The sequence below is a fragment of the Hesperophylax consimilis genome, chromosome 11, assembly GCF_061612785.1.
Source record: "Hesperophylax consimilis isolate HC1 chromosome 11, BYU_Hcon_1.0, whole genome shotgun sequence".
Taxonomy (NCBI): Eukaryota; Metazoa; Arthropoda; class Insecta; order Trichoptera; family Limnephilidae; genus Hesperophylax; species Hesperophylax consimilis.
The window spans coordinates 18,449,902-18,469,178 of record NC_142846.1 but is presented as its reverse complement, the minus strand read 5'-3'; positions in this window follow the sequence as shown (position 1 = coordinate 18,469,178).

Genomic DNA, 19,277 nt, shown 5'->3' with positions numbered 1-19,277 from the left:
GTTGAAACGCGGAAATGGGATTAAATACGGAGAAATGTATGGTGGAAGACGGTAAATTATGGTAAAACATGGTGAAAACAGGTTTAACATTGTAAAACACTGTGAAGAATGATAAAATGTGCTAAAATAATATTAAAAAACGGTTAAAACGCGGAAATGGGATTAAATACGGAGAAATGTATGGTGGAAGACGGTAAATTATGGAAAAAAACATGGTGAAAACAGGTTTAACATTGTAAAACACTGTGAAGAATGATAAAATGTGCTAAAATAATATTAAAAAACGGTTAAAACGCGGAAATGAGATTAAAAACGGAGAAATGTATGGTGGAAGACGGTGATATACGGTAAAACATGGTGAAAACAGGTTTAACATTGTAAAACACTGTGAAGAATGATAAAATGTGCTAAAATAATATTAAAAAACAGTTAAAACGCGGAAATGGGATTAAATACGGAGAAATGTATGGTGGAAGACGGTAAATTATAGTAAAACATGGTGAAAACAGGTTTAACATTGTAAAACACTGTGAAGAATGATAAAATGTGCTAAAATATTATTAAAAAACGGTTAAAACGCGGAAATGGGATTAAATACGGAGAAATGTATGGTGGAAGACGGTGATATAAGGTAAAACATGGTGAAAACAGGTTTAACATTGTAAAACACTGTGAAGAATGATAAAATGTTCTAAAATAATATTAAAAAGCGGATAAAACGCGGAAATGGGATTAAATACGGAGAAATGTATGGTGGAAGTCGGTGATATACAGTAAAACATGGTGAAAACAGGTTTAACATTGTAAAACACTGTGAAGAATGATAAAATGTGCTAAAATAATATTAAAAAACGGTTAAAACGCGGAAATGGGATTAAATACGGAGAAATGTATGGTGGAAGACGGTGATATACGGTAAAACATGGTGAAAACAGGTTTAACATTGTAAAACACTGTGAAGAATGATAAAATGTGCTAAAATAATATTTAAAAACGGATAAAACGTGGAAATGGGATTAAATACGTAGAAATGTATGGTGGAAGACGGTGATATACGGTAAAACATGGTGAAAACAGGTTTTACATTGTAAAACACTGTGAAGAATGATAAAATGTGCTAAAATAATATTAAAAAACGGTTAAAACGCGGAAATGGGATTAAATACGGAGAAATGTATGGTGGAAGACGGTGATATTCGGTAAAACATGGTGAAAACAGGTTTAACATTGTAAAACACTGTGAAGAATGATAAAATGTGCTTAAATAATATTAAAAAACGGTTAAAACGCGGAAATGGGATTAAATACGGTGAAATGTATGGTGGAAGACGGTGATATACGGTAAAACATGGTGAAAACAGGTTTAACATTGTAAAACACTATGAAGAATGATAAAATGTGCTAAAATAATATTAAAAAACGGTAAAAACGCGGAAATGGGATTAAATACGGAGAAATGTATGGTGGAAGACGGTGATATACCGTAAAACATGGTGAAAACAAGTTTAACATTGTAAAACACTGTGAAGAATGGTATAATGTGCTAAAATAATATTAAAAAACGGATAAAACGCGGAAATGGGATTAAATACGGAGAAATGTATGGTGGAAGATGGTGATATACGGTAAAACATGGTGAAAACAGGTTTAACATTGTAAAACACTGTTAAGAATGATAAAATGTGCTAAAATAATATTAAAAAACGGTTAAAACGCGGAAATGGGATTAAATACGGAGAAATGTATGGTGGAAGACGGTGATATACGGTAAAACATGGTGAAAACAGGTTTAACATTGTCAAACACTGTGAAGAATGATAAAATGTGCTAAAATAATATTAAAAAACGGTTAAAACGCGGAAATGGGATTAAATACGGAGAAATGTATGGTGGAAGATGGTGATATACGGTAAAACATGGTGAAAACAGGTTTGACATTGTAAAACACTGTGAAGAATAATAAAATGTGCTAAAATAATATAAAAAAAAACGGTTAAAACGCGGAAATGGGATTAAATACGGAGAAATGTATGGTGGAAGACGGTGATATACGGTAAAACATGGTGAAAACAGGTTTAACATTGTAAAACACTGTGAAGAATGATAAAATGTTCTAAAATAATATTAAAAAACGGTTAAAACGCGGAAATAGGATTAAATACGGAGAAATGTATGGTGGAAGACGGTGATATACGGAAAAAACATGTTGAAAACAGGTTTAACATTGTAAAACACTGTGAAGAATGATAAAATGTGATAAAATAATATTAAAAAACAGTTAAAACGCGGAAATGGGATTGAATACGGAGAAATGTATGGTGGAAGACGGTAAATTATGGTAAAACATGGTGAAAACAGGTTTAAAATAGTAAAACACTGTGAAGAATGATAAAATGTGCTAAAATAATATTAAAAAACGGTTAAAACGCGGAAATGGGATTAAATACGGAGAAATGTATGGTGGAAGACGGTAAATTATGGTAAAACATGGTGAAAACAGGTTTAACATTGTAAAACACTGTGAAGAATGATAAAATGTGCTAAAATAATATTAAAAAACGGTAAAAACGCGGAAATGGGATTAAATACGGAGAAATGTATGGTGGAAGACGGTGATATACGGTAAAACATGGTGAAAACAAGTTTAACATTGTAAGACACTGTGAAGAATGATATAATGTGCTAAAATAATATTAAAAAACGGATAAAACGCGGAAATGGGATTAAATACGGAGAAATGTATGGTGGAAGATGGTGATATACGGTAAAACATGGTGAAAACAGGTTTAACATTGTAAAACACTGTTAAGAATGATAAAATGTGCTAAAATATTATTAAAAAACGGTTAAAACGCGGAAATGGGATTAAATACGGAGAAATGTATGGTGGAAGACGGTGATATAAGGTAAAACATGGTGAAAACAGGTTTAACATTGTAAAACACTGTGAAGAATGATAAAATGTGCTAAAATAATATTAAAAAGCGGATAAAACGCGGAAATGGGATTAAATACGGAGAAATGTATGGTGGAAGTCGGTGATATACAGTAAAACATGGTGAAAACAGGTTTAACATTGTAAAACACTGTGAAGAATGATAAAATGTGCTAAAATAATATTAAAAAACGGTTAAAACGCGGAAATGGGATTAAATACGGAGAAATGTATGGTGGAAGACAGTGATATACGGTAAAACATGGTGAAAACAGGTTTAACATTGTAAAACACTGTGAAGAATGATAAAATGTGCTAAAATAATATTTAAAAACGGATAAAACGTGGAAATGGGATTAAATACGTAGAAATGTATGGTGGAAGACGGTGATATACGGTAAAACATGGTGAAAACAGGTTTTACATTGTAAAACACTGTGAAGAATGATAAAATGTGCTAAAATAATATTAAAAAACGGTTAAAACGCGGAAATGGGATTAAATACGGAGAAATGTATGGTGGAAGACGGATATTCGGATATTCGGTAAAACATGGTGAAAACAGGTTTAACATTGTAAAACACTGTGAAGAATGATAAAATGTGCTTAAATAATATTAACAAACGGTTAAAACGCGGAAATGGGATTAAATACGGTTAAATGTATGGTGGAAGACGGTGATATACGGTAAAACATGGTGAAAACAGGTTTAACATTGTAAAACACTATGAAGAATGATAAAATGTGCTAAAATAATATTTAAAAACGGTAAAAACGCGGAAATGGGATTAAATACGGAGAAATGTATGGTGGAAGACGGTGATATACCGTAAAACATGGTGAAAACAAGTTTAACATTGTAAAACACTGTGAAGAATGGTATAATGTGCTAAAATAATATTAAAAAACGGATAAAACGCGGAAATGGGATTAAATACGGAGAAATGTATGGTGGAAGATGGTGATATACGGTAAAACATGGTGAAAACAGGTTTAACATTGTAAAACACTGTTAAGAATGATAAAATGTGCTAAAATAATATTAAAAAACGGTTAAAACGCGGAAATGGGATTAAATACGGAGAAATGTATGGTGGAAGACGGTGATATACGGTAAAACATGGTAAAAACAGGTTTAACATTGTAAAACACTGTGACGAATGATAAAATGTGCTAAAATAATATTAAAAAACGGTTAAAACGCGGAAATGGGATTGAATACGGAAAAATGTATGGTAGAAGACGGTAAATTATGGTAAAACATGGTGAAAACAGGTTTAACATTGTAAAACACTGTGAAGAATGATAAAATGTGCTAAAATAATATTAAAAAACGGTTAAAACGCGGAAATGGGATTAAATACGGAGAAATGTATGGTGGAAGACGGTGATATACGGTAAAACATGGTGAAAACAGGTTTAACATTGTAAAACACTGTGAAGAATGATAAAATGTGCTAAAATAATATTAAAAAACGGTTAAAACGCGGAAATTGGATTGAATACGGAAAAATGTATGGTAGAAGACGGTAAATTATGGTAAAACATGGTGAAAACAGGTTTAACATTGTAAAACACTGTGAAGAATGATAAAATGTGCTAAAATAATATTAAAAAACGGTTAAAACGCGGAAATGGGATTAAATACGGAGAAATGTATGGTGGAAGACGGTAAATTATGGTAAAACATGGTGAAAACAGGTTTTACATTGTAAAACACTGTGAAGAATGATAAAATGTGCTAAAATAATATTAAAAAACGGTTAAAACGCGGAAATGGGATTAAATACGGAGAAAAGTATGGTGGAAGAGGGTGATATACGGTAAAACATGGTGAAAACAGGTTTAACATTGTCAAACACTGTGAAGAATGATAAAATGTGCTAAAATAATATTAAAAAACGGTTGAAACGAGGAAATGGGATTAAATACGGAGAAGTGTATGGTGGAAGACGGTGATATACGATAAAACATGGTGAAAACAGGTTTTACATTGTAAAACACTGTGGAAAATGATAAAATGTGCTAAAATAATATTAAAAAACGGTTAAAACGCGGAAATGAGATTAAAAACGGAGAAATGTATGGTGGAAGACGGTGATATACGGTAAAAAATGGTGAAAACAGGTTTAACATTGTAAAACACTGTGAAGAATGATAAAATGTGCTAAAATAATATTAAAAAACGGTTAAAACGCGGAAATGGGATTAAATACGGAGAAATGTATGGTGGAAGACGGTAAATTATGGTAAAACATGGTGAAAACAGGTTTAACATTGTAAAACACTGTGAAGAATGATAAAATGTGCTAGAATAATATTAAAAAACGGTTAAAACGCGGAAATGGGATTAAATACGGAGAAATGTATGGTGGAAGACGGTGATATACGGTAAAACATGGTGAAAACAGGTTTAACATTGTAAAACACTGTGAACAATGATAAAATGTGCTAAAATAATATTAAAAAACGGTTAAAACGCGGAAATGGGATTAAATACGGAGAAACGTATGGTGGAAGACGGTGATATACGGTAAAACATGGTGAAAACAGGTTGAACATTGTAAAACACTGTGAAGAATGATAAAATGTGCTAAAATAATATTAAAAAACGGTTAAAACGCGGAAATGGGATTAAATACGGAGAAATGTATGGTGGAAGACGGTGATATACGGTAAAACATGGTGAAAACAGGTTTAACATTGTAAAACACTGAGAAAAATGATAAAATGTGCTAAAATAATATTTAAAAATGGTTAAAACGCGGAAATGGGATTAAATACAGAGAAATGTATGGTGGAAGACGGTGATATACGGTAAAACATGGTGAAAACAGGTTTAACATTGTAAAACACTGTGAAGAATGATAAAATGTGCTAAAATAATATTTAAAAACGGATAAAACGCGGAAATGGGATTAAATACGGAGAAATGTATGGTGGAAGGCGGTAATATACGGTAAAACATGGTGAAAACAGGTTTAACATTGTGAAACACTGTGAAAAATGATAAAATGTGCTAAAATAATATTAAAAAACGGTTTAAACGCGGAAATGAGATTAAAAACGGAGAAATGTATGGTGGAAGACGGTAAATTATGGTAAAACATGGTGAAAACAGGTTTAACATTGTAAAACACTGTGAAGAATGATAAAATGTGCTAAAATAATATTAAAAAACGGTTAAAACGCGGAAATGGGATTAAATACGGAGAAATGTATGGTGGAAGACGGTAAATTATAGTAAAACATGGTGAAAACAGGTTTAACATTGTAAAACACTGTGAAGAATGATAAAATGTGCTAAAATAATATTAAAAAACGGTTTAAACGCGGAAATGGGATTAAATACGGAGAAATGTATGGTGGAAGACGGTGATATACGGTAAAACATGGTGAAAACAGGTTGAACATTGTAAAACACTGTGAAGAATGATAAAATGTGCTAAAATAATATTAAAAAACGGTTTAAACGCGGAAATGGGATTAAATACGGAGAAATGTATGGTGGAAGACGGTGATATACGGTAAAACATGGTGAAAACAGGTTTAACATTGTAAAACACTGTGAAGAATGATAAAATGTGCTAAAATAATATTTAAAAACGGATAAAACGCGGAAATGGGATTAAATACGTAGAAATGTATGGTGGAAGACGGTGATATACGGTAAAACATGGTGAAAACAGGTTTTACATTGTAAAACACTGTGAAGAATGATAAAATGTGCTAAAATAATATTAAAAAACGGTTAAAACGCGGAAATGGGATTAAATACGGAGAAATGTATGGTGGAAGACGGTGATATACGGTAAAACATGGTGAAAACAGGTTTAACATTGTAAAACACTGTGAAGAATGATAAAATGTGCTTAAATAATATTAAAAAACGGTTAAAACGCGGAAATGGGATTAAATACGGTGAAATGTATGGTGGAAGACGGTGATATACGGTAAAACATGGTGAAAACAGGTTTAACATTGTAAAACACTATGAAGAATGATAAAATGTGCTAAAATAATATTAAAAAACGGAAAAAACGCGGAAATGGGATTAAATACGGAGAAATGTATGGTGGAAGACGGTGATATACCGTAAAACATGGTGAAAACAAGTTTAACATTGTAAAACACTGTGAAGAATGATATAATGTGCTAAAATAATATTAAAAAACGGATAAAACGCGGAAATGGGATTAAATACGGAGAAATGTATGGTGGAAGATGGTGATATACGGTAAAACATGGTGAAAACAGGTTTAACATTGTAAAACACTGTTAAGAATGATAAAATGTGCTAAAATAATATTAAAAAACGGTTAAAACGCGGAAATGGGATTAAATACGGAGAAATGTATGGTGGAAGACGGTGATATACGGTAAAACATGGTAAAAACAGGTTTAACATTGTAAAACACTGTGACGAATGATAAAATGTGCTAAAATAATATTAAAAAACGGTTAAAACGCGGAAATGGGATTGAATACGGAAAAATGTATGGTAGAAGACGGTAAATTATGGTAAAACATGGTGAAAACAGGTTTAACATTGTAAAACACTGTGAAGAATGATAAAATGTGCTAAAATAATATTAAAAAACGGTTAAAACGCGGAAATGGGATTAAATACGGAGAAATGTATGGTGGAAGACGGTGATATACGGTAAAACATGGTGAAAACAGGTTTAACATTGTAAAACACTGTGAAGAATGATAAAATGTGCTAAAATAATATTAAAAAACGGTTAAAACGCGGAAATTGGATTGAATACGGAAAAATGTATGGTAGAAGACGGTAAATTATGGTAAAACATGGTGAAAACAGGTTTAACATTGTAAAACACTGTGAAGAATGATAAAATGTGCTAAAATAATATTAAAAAACGGTTAAAACGCGGAAATGGGATTAAATACGGAGAAATGTATGGTGGAAGACGGTAAATTATGGTAAAACATGGTGAAAACAGGTTTTACATTGTAAAACACTGTGAAGAATGATAAAATGTGCTAAAATAATATTAAAAAACGGTTAAAACGCGGAAATGGGATTAAATACGGAGAAACGTATGGTGGAAGAGGGTGATATACGGTAAAACATGGTGAAAACAGGTTTAACATTGTCAAACACTGTGAAGAATGATAAAATGTGCTAAAATAATATTAAAAAACGGTTGAAACGAGGAAATGGGATTAAATACGGAGAAATGTATGGTGGAAGACGGTGATATACGATAAAACATGGTGAAAACAGGTTTTACATTGTAAAACACTGTGGAAAATGATAAAATGTGCTAAAATAATATTAAAAAACGGTTAAAACGCGGAAATGAGATTAAAAACGGAGAAATGTATGGTGGAAGACGGTGATATACGGTAAAAAATGGTGAAAACAGGTTTAACATTGTAAAACACTGTGAAGAATGATATAATGTGCTAAAATAATATTAAAAAACGGTTAAAACGCGGAAATGGGATTAAATACGGAGAAATGTATGGTGGAAGACGGTAAATTATGGTAAAACATGGTGAAAACAGGTTTAACATTGTAAAACACTGTGAAGAATGATAAAATGTGCTAGAATAATATTAAAAAACGGTTAAAACGCGGAAATGGGATTAAATACGGAGAAATGTATGGTGGAAGACAGTGATATACGGTAAAACATGGTGAAAACAGGTTTAACATTGTAAAACACTGTGAACAATGATAAAATGTGCTAAAATAATATTAAAAAACGGTTAAAACGCGGAAATGGGATTAAATACGGAGAAACGTATGGTGGAAGACGGTGATATACTGTAAAACATGGTGAAAACAGGTTGAACATTGTAAAACACTGTGAAGAATGATAAAATGTGCTAAAATAATATTAAAAAACGGTTAAAACGCGGAAATGGGATTAAATACGGAGAAATGTATGGTGGAAGACGGTGATATACGGTAAAACATGGTGAAAACAGGTTTAACATTGTAAAACACTGAGAAAAATGATAAAATGTGCTAAAATAATATTTAAAAATGGTTAAAACGCGGAAATGGGATTAAATACAGAGAAATGTATGGTGGAAGACGGTGATATACGGTAAAACATGGTGAAAACAGGTTTAACATTGTAAAACACTGTGAAGAATGATAAAATGTGCTAAAATAATATTAAAAAACGGTTTAAACGCGGAAATGGGATTAAATACGGAGAAATGTATGGTGGAAGGCGGTAATATACGGTAAAACATGGTGAAAACAGGTTTAACATTGTGAAACACTGTGAAAAATGATAAAATGTGCTAAAATAATATTAAAAAACGGTTTAAACGCGGAAATGAGATTAAAAACGGAGAAATGTATGGTGGAAGACGGTAAATTATGGTGAAAACAGGTTTAACATTGTAAAACACTGTGAAGAATGATAAAATGTGCTAAAATAATATTAAAAAACGGTTAAAACGCGGAAATGGGATTAAATACGGAGAAATGTATGGTGGAAGACGGTAAATTATGGTAAAACATGGTGAAAACAGGTTTAACATTGTAAAACACTGTGAAGAATGATAAAATGTGCTAAAATAATATTAAAAAACGGTTTAAACGCGGAAATGGGATTAAATACGGAGAAATGTATGGTGGAAGACGGTGATATACGGTAAAACATGGTGAAAACAGGTTGAACATTGTAAAACACTGTGAAGAATGATAAAATGTGCTAAAATAATATTAAAAAACGGTTTAAACGCGGAAATGGGATTAAATACGGAGAAATGTATGGTGGAAGACGGTGATATACGGTAAAACATGGTGAAAACAGGTTGAACATTGTAAAACACTGTGAAGAATGATAAAATGTGCTAAAATAATATTAAAAAACGGTTTAAACGCGGAAATGGGATTAAATACGGAGAAATGTATGGTGGAAGACGGTGATATACCGTAAAACATGGTGAAAACAAGTTTAACATTGTAAAACACTGTGAAGAATGATATAATGTGCTAAAATAATATTAAAAAACGGATAAAACGCGGAAATGGGATTAAATACGGAGAAATGTATGGTGGAAGATGGTGATATACGGTAAAACATGGTGAAAACAGGTTTAACATTGTAAAACACTGTTAAGAATGATAAAATGTGCTAAAATAATATTAAAAAACGGTTAAAACGCGGAAATGGGATTAAATACGGAGAAATGTATGGTGGAAGACGGTGATATAATATAATGAAGATGACGTTTCTTTTATAACTTAAAACATTACCAGTCGGCAAAATTCTTTGTTATTGTAGGTTTTGAAATCCTTCTTTGGTATAGTTAACTTGAAATATCCAAATTGGGTGGGATTTCGTTGTATTATTTTTTCGACTTTTATTTTACTTCCTTTTATTTTACTATTGATGAAGTTTGGAATATTATCCTCTGTTACGCAATTGTCGAACCTCGACACAAAGAGCGATGTTTTTAATTCTCATAAATATTTTGACAAGTAAAATATAATATTTTCGCCTTGATTTTGTAAATGGCAGTGCTTAAACATAACCTACTTTGCTAAACAGACTGCACAAATATGTCTTATTTTGTTATTCGGCTGTAAATCATCACTGCATATTCCTACGGGGAAAGAGAATTTTTGTTTATTATTATTATTATGTAGCAGGCAGCATTCTGCTGATTTCACAACAAGTTTGACAGTAATTGAGTTGTTTTAAGTTTGAACTAAGTCCTTTCTTCTCTCCAAATGTGAATCCAATAGAGCTTTGAATTGATTTATATTTGTTGCATCGATGACATGTTGTGGGAGTTTGTTCCAAGCATCCACTACTCTATTTGCAAAGAAGTGTTTTCAAGGATTAGATGCAAAAGTCGTTTTGGTAAATTTTTTTGAGTGTCCACGGAGATTTATATTTTTATTAGTAGTGAAGATTTCTTGGATGCTAGGGCGACTGTAATGTCCAGATAAAATTTTGAAAGTCTCGATCAAGTTACCCCTTTCTCTTCTTTCTTGTTAGGTTGGTAATCTTAGTTCCTTGAGTCTATCTTCGTATTGTAGATCTTTCAGAGCTCTTGGTATTTTAGTAAAACGTCTCTGTACTCTCTTTAACAGATTTATATCCTTTGCGAAGTAAGGACTCCATATTTGGAAAGCATATTCCAGGAGAGGTCGCACATATGTTTTATATATTTTTAACATCATGTCTAGGTCAATGAAAGTTTTCTTGATTAGATATGTTAGTGAATTTGCTCTTTTCACAATTCCAGCGATGTGTGGTTCCCATTTCAAGTCCTGTGATATGGTAACTCCTTCGTCTTGGTGTAATGTCACTGCTTTTAGAGGTGTTCCATAAAGCTTGTAGGCAAGTGTAGGGTTAGTTTTTCCAACATGTAGGAACAGTGCATTTTTCGACATTGAATTTTCGAAGCCAATGATTTGTCCATTGATATATTTCGTTTAAATCGTTTTGCAGTTGGTTGTGATGAGTGTGTGGTTTAACAAAGAATTTTATATCATCTGCAAAGCAGCTGGAGTCTGATTTTATTATAGTATACAGGTCCGTGATGTACAAAAAAAACAAAACTGGACCGAAAACTGATCCTTGAGGGACACCACTGGTCACATTTCGCTCACATGACAGTTGGTTGCCAATTCGAACTTGCTATTTTCTCTCAGTGAGGAAGGATTTGATCCATTCGAGAAGTCGTCCTCTTATGCTTAGGAATATAAGTTTAGCTAACAGTCTGTTGGTTGGAACAGTATCTAAAGATTTCTCGAAGTCGAGATAAATTACGTCAGTGGGAATCCGTTTGTCCCACTCGTTTGTTTAGTAATCTATGTTAAGAATGAGATTGGTAATCGTGGATCTTTTTGGCTCAAATCCATGTTGTTTGTTTGAGATTATGTCAAGTTTGATATTATTATTCTTTCCATGGTTTTGCAGATAATACTAGTCAAGCTTATAGGTCTGTAATTTGCTGGTTTGAGTTTTCACCTTTTTTGTAGATGGATGTATTTATAGCTTTCTTCCAATCTTTAGGGGGTTTCCCATCTTAAAAAGATTGTTGCATAACCAGAGCTATGGGGTGACTGAGAGTTTCTGCACACTTTTCGAGAACAGTAGCAGGAATATTACCAGAGCCAGTAGCGCTATCTTCTCGCAACCCCTTCAAAATATTCTCAACTGCTGATGGAGTGAATTCTATTTCGCATAGTGAACTATCTACATACACATCTTGACTAATAGTTGGTATACTGGTGTCTGGTTCATTGAAATAGGATTTTTCAAATTGTGTTGCAAGGATGTTCGCTATGTCTATCTCGCTGGTAACTGTTTCGTTAGAGACCTCGGGGCTGTTTGAATTACGCACTTCTGTAATGGGCCATACCAATTTGGAATAATTTAAGTCTCCAAGGATTATTACGTTTGACGCGTCAGCTATTCTTTTTAATTGGTGTAATAGTTTTTGGTGGTTTTCATACGATGCATTTGGTGGGCAGTAGACACCAGCTAGGATAGTTTTGAGATGGTCTATTTGCATGTCAATGAATAATGCGTCAATTTGTGGGTAATTACTAGAACTGTTTTTCACCTGGGCTGAGATTGTCAGGCCTATGGTCCTTTTCTTCACATATATTGCTACACCACCTCCTCGTTTTTTAATTCGACGGTCTTTGCGGAAGAGTGTGTAATCCGGAAGATCCACTAACGTATCTGGCATTTCTACCTTTAGCCACGTTTTTGTCACTATTAGTACTGTTGGTTTTATAAGGTTTATTTGTTCAGGACAAGATCATATTTCCGTGTGAGAGAGCATAGGTTCGTATACAGTATTGAGATATTGACTATGTAATTATAAACATGTTTTTTGGAATTTTTATAATTTTAGGGCATCCTTTGATGTATTTGATTGTCAATTCCTTCTCCCCCTTTTCTGTTCTTTGATGCAGCTCATTCCTTAAATCAATTAAATGCTGCCGTTGCATCGGAGTTTGATCCGATTTGATTGAGTTTGGTTTTTTTAGTTTATTTTTATGTTTAGAAATGGCTAAAGCTTCATCCCGTGTTTGGAAGATTATTCTTATCGGGCGAGGGAATTTTTTTTCTGCTGAAGGTTTTCCAAGCCGGAGCACTTTTATGTTATTTTGACTTGTGCTGGTGATGCTTCCTATAACTTTCCAGCACTCTTCGGTGTCTCGTAATTTGCGTTCTTCGGGATCTGGCAAGTCACACTCAGAGATATCAAACATAATTATGTTTTTTGCTCGGGATCGCCGATCGCTAAGTTCACTAATCATGTCTTCTGTGCATCGCATTTGTTGCTGTTTTTTGCGAGCGTTGACTTCTTCTTGGAGGTCCAAATTAGTTTGTGTAGCACAGGTATTTGTTGAAGGACACTCTCACATTCAGGACACAAGAATTTCATTCTGCGGTTTTCGAGCTCTAGGCGTGAAAAAATATAAGTCTAGTGAATTTCCACTCAAGACGCCTGCAGATGTAAGTTTATCGACTTTTGTCATACCTACAGCAGTAAACCCTCTCCCCTTCCCTTTCGGGGACACATGGTTACATAATATGTAAATGTATGTAGCGTATATCTCTCAACATCATGAATCAATCGTCAAGCTATTTCCCGATTGCGCCCATGCTACCTAACCGTGGAGCTACCTTCCGCCTACTCCTAACATTATAAAACACATTGCAAGGCATAGTACTACTTTTCGTTGTATTTTACAATGTTTTGCAAGGTCTTATCACGTAGTAAGATGATTTACCGTCTGTCGTCATATATTTGACAACGTTTTATGGTTTTAAATGGTATTTGAAAATATTTTACTGTGTTTCTCAAGTTTTATAATTGAAAGATGATTATATGATGTTTTACCGTCTTTTTACTACGTTTTACTGATTTAAGAGATGTTTTACCATATTTTTCTATGTTTTTCATGGTTTTATCATATTTAACGGATTTTAATGATGGTTTACGATATTTCACAATGCTTTTCAAGGTTCAATCATGTTTTACCATATTCTTTACTGGTTTTTAGTGATATTTTCAAATTTTATTTTTTCTAGGTCATTTTCATCATGTTAAACGTCTTCCGTCATATATTTGACTAGTTTTTAAGGTTTTTAATGATTTTTTACAATATTTTTAAAGGTTTAGCATGCTCTTCGCTGTTTTAGAGTCTTCTGCCATACATTTGAATACATTAAACGGTTTTAAATGATATTGTACCATATTTTACGACCATAAATTAATAAATCGGAATATTTTTACGGCATTCTATCATTTTGATGACTTGATTTCGGACGAGGCCTTTTTTACCATATTTTAATCAGATTTTCAAGATTTTACCACATTTAACCGTCTTCCACGATACATTTGTATGTTTTACTACATTTTACCGTCTTCCACCACATATTTGTATGTTTTACCATATTTCGCCGTCTTCCACCATATATTTGTATGTTTCACCACATTTTACCGTCTTCCACCCAACATTTGTATGTCTTACCACATTTTACTCTCTTCCACCAAACATTTGTATAATTCACCACATTTTACCATCCTCCACCATACATTTGTATGTTTTACCACATTTTACCGTCTTCCACCACATATTTGTATCTTTTACCACATTTTACCGTCTTCCACCACATATTTGTATCTTTTACCACATTTTACCGTCTTCCACCACATATTTGTACCTTTTACCACATTTTACCGTCTTCCACCACATATTTGTAGGTTTCACCACATTTTACCGTCTTCCATGATACATTTGTATGTTTTACCACATTTTACCGTCTTCCACCACATATTTGTATGTTTTACCACATTTTACCATCTTCCACCACATATTTGTATCTTTTACCATATTTTACCGTCTTCCACCACATATTTGTATGTTTTACCACATTTTACCGTCTTCCATGATACATTTGTATAATTTACCACATTTTACCGTCTTGCACCACATATTTGTATGTTTAACCACATTTTACCGTCTTCCACGATACATTTGTATGTTTTACCACATTTTACCATCTTCTACCATAAATTTGTATATTTTACCGAATTTCACCATCTTCGACCATATATTGGTATGTTTTTGTCACCTTTTACCGTCTTTCACCCTACATTTGTATGTCTTACCACATTTTACCGTCTTCCACCATACATTTGTATATTTTACCACATTTTACCATCTTCTACCATAAATTTGTATATTTTACCGAATTTCACCATCTTCTACCATATATTGGTATGTTTTTGTCACCTTTTACCGTCTTTCACCCTACATTTGTATGTCTTACCACATTTTACCGTCTTCCACCATACATTTGTATGTTTTACCACATTTTACCATCTTCTACCATAAATTTGTATATTTTACCAAATTTTACTGTCTTCCACCCTACATTTCTATGTATTACCACATTTTACCGTCTTCCACCACATATTTGTATGTTTAACCATATTTTAACCCATTTTAGAATTTTCACCGTGCTTAAGATTATTTTAGCACAAGTTTTCATTCTTCACAGTGTTTTTCTAAGTTGGACCTGTTTCATTTTTTTATACCGTATTTCCCATGTTAAATAATGATTTCAATTGATTCAATGTCATTTGTGAACCTTGGCTATGTTTTCCACGATTAACTATTTGTTAAGATATTTATTAGTATCTTACCATGTTTAACCATATAAACATGTGTTTTGCAACGTTTTTTGGTAAGATATGGAGACACATCGTTAACAAAGTATAACATTGTAAAACTAAGTAAAATACGGTAAAAAATGATAAAATGTAGTAAAGCTTGGTAAAACATGGTTAAAAATGACAAAAACACGGCAAAAAATGAGAAACACGTTAACCATTAGAATTTTTGTGAAAATAAAATAAAGAAAACTAAGAAAAATGGTTGAAAAGGAGTTAATACGCTCAAACATGACAAAACACGAGAAATATTGTGAAAAATCGTCAAATATGGTTAAAGATGACAAAGCATGGCAAAAAATGAGGAATTTGTTAGTAAACGGTACACTGTCTAAATGACTGCCAAACATACTATAATGGTAAAATGTGTTGAAACCTAGAACACTCACAATACAAGTAAAAACAAGTAAAGCATGTGAAAAAAATGGTAAAATCGTTGAAACCTAGCTAAAACATTGTTAAATACATTTCAAAATGGTAATTTAGCAAAAAATGACAAAATTTAGTAGGAAAAATGTTAAAATCTGTAAAACTTGGTGATATTTTCTTAAGCATAGTTAAATTAACATATTCAAAGCGACGAAAATAGGTTTTCATGCAAGAGAAACGCAATATCGGCGAGATGTTCACAATAATGAAAGTTCGAGAACAGACTAAATCAAAGTATACAGTGAAAAAAAAAAATTCAGTAAAAGTGTTGAAAAACACGTAAAAATGGTAAATGTTTAGTTTGAATTGGTAAAAAATCGCAAAGAACAATCCAGAAAATTGGCAAAAAACGGTTAATAGTGTCAAAAATGTCAAAGATGATATTTTTCAAAAAATTAAGGAATAGATATAGTAAAAGGAAGAAGAACGGACAAACTTACAAACTATATAAAATGAAGAATAAAAAAGTGGCTAATAGACTTCTCTGTTTCAATCGCATACTTTGAGCCGGCCGCTTTATGCATTAAACTATATTTCAAGATGTTTTACCACAAATCAAGAATTATTCACTGTTCTGAACATCTGTAACTGAAACTGTGTTTGACACAATTTACACCATTTTAAACTATATTTTATTAATTATAGGCCATTAAGAATGTTTTTTCACTTTTTTACTATATTTTGTGGCCACATCGGATATTTCTTTTACAAGATTTATGTTCATTTGGAAAATTATTTGTAGTATTTCTTTTCGGACAATCTGACGATCGGACACAGACTTGTCCGATCGGACACAGACTTGTCCGATCGGACACAGACTTGTCCGATCGGACACAAACTTGTCCGATCGGACACAAACTTGTCCGATCGGACACAGACTTGTCCGATCGGACACAGACTTGTCCGATCGGACACAAACTTGTCCGATCGGACACAAACTTGTCCGATCGGACACAGACTTGTCCGATCGGACACAGACTTGTCCGATCGGACACAAACTTGTCCGATCGGACACAGACTTGTCCGATCGGACACAGACTTGTCCGATCGGACACAAACTTGTCCGATCGGACACAAACTTGTCCGATCGGACACAGACTTGTCCGATCGGACACAGACTTGTCCGATCGGACACAAACTTGTCCGATCGGACACAGATTTGTCCGATCGGACACAAACTTGTCCGATCGGACACAGACTTGTCCGATCGGACACAGACTTGTCCGTTCGGACAAAGGATTGTCCGATTGGACAAAGAATTGTCCGATCGGACACAGAATTGTCTGATCGGACAAAGTATTGTCCGATGGGAATAACTTTATCCGAACTTTAAACAACTGCTTCATCGGATGTTTCTATTAGGACATTTCTGTCCATTTGTCTGTTCGTCAATACAATAATTTGTAGAATTTCTTTAGAATTGTCCGATCGGACACAGACTTTTCCGATCGGACAATTATTTGTCCGATCGGACACAGTTTTGTCCGATCGGACACAGTTTTGTCCGATCGGACAAAGTATTGTCCGATGGGAATAACTTTATCCAATTGGACAACACTTTAGACAACTGCTACGTCGGATGTTTTTGTTAGGACATTTCTGTCCATCTGTCAATACAATAATTTGTAGAATTACAATTCTTTTGATAAATTCAAAATTTTCTCCACAATTTTTCAAAGGGATGCGTCAATGCATACGTTCAACAATAAACATACTAACGCGTAGTAATGAGAAATTACGCTTAGAAGTTGAAATGCGGTAAATGACGTTAAAAATAGCAACGGCAAAATGTTACTAAATCAATAAAGTAAAATGCAGTAATAATGTCCAACGTTAAATAACTCTTACTTTATTGTAAAAAGGTGGTTAAAGGTAAAGAGATTAATTAAATTAAATAAAAATTGATTTCTTAAAAAAATCAGAATACGGGATAAAACGCTTAAACGCATAAAAATGGCATAAAATGGTAAAAATGATAAAATACTTTAAAATTGTAGAAAAACAAATATGATAGAGTAAAGCAACAAGCATTTAAATACACTTTAAAGCATTAAAATGGTTAAAGGGATAAAATAATGTAAAAATTCAGAAACCAAAATATGATGATATGAATTAAATACGCTTAAAAGCATAAAAATGGTTAATAATGGTAAAAAGGATAAAATACTGTTAAAATGCAGAAACTCAAATATGATAGAGAAACGCAACTAGCACTAAATACGCTTAAAAGCATAAAAATGGTTAATAATGGTAAAAGGGACAAAATACTGTAAAAATGCAGAAACACAAATATGATGGAGAATCGCAACTACCGTAAAATATCATAAAACATGGTAAAAAATACAGTCTTTTAGTTAGTATACCATGTTTTCTCAATTTTGCTGTGCTTTCTCTTGTTTAAGCATATTAAACACAATTCATCCCTTGTTTTACCGTGTTTGATCAATTTTTCAATTTTTTGTTTGACATTCACAATGAATTCCAATATTTTACGTTTTAACCACGTTTCGTTTTGTTTTACCATATTATATCACTATTTACTTTGTTTTAGCGTCTTTTACCAATTTTTACATTGATTTACATTATTTTATGATTTTTTTCCATGTATTACGGTGTTTCATACAAAACTCATAAAAACATGGTTTAATATTATGAATATATATTGTCTTTAATTGTATAACAATTGTTTTAGCGAGTATTAACGTGTATTGATGTTTTCGCGTCTCAACTTACTTATTGCATTTTTACTGCATTTTAAACAGGCATTTTACGTCTTTGTCCACACAACTGCATTGTACCACTTTTACGCTTACACATTTCACGGTTTTTACGTGTTAACCTAGTTTTAAGGTATGATTTTCTGAATCTTACATTTTTTGCCATATACTGCTATTTATTAAATCATTGACAGCATTTAGCTTTTTATTAAATTTTTAAACGAGGTAAACCTGGTCTATAAGGGCCTGCAGGTATATTTCACTGATTTTAAACAGATTTAAATTTTTCCGATTTTTTTCATTGCTTTACATATCTTATTGATTTTTTCAATGTTTTACCAAGTATAACCCAATAAGGAGGTAAAACACATAAAAACATGGTTGAATAGGACGATACGTGGCAAAATGTCATAAAAAGAGGTGATGTTTCGAAAATTAACCATATTTCACCAATTAACGTGGTAAATTCATAAAAACATGAGTCAATATAA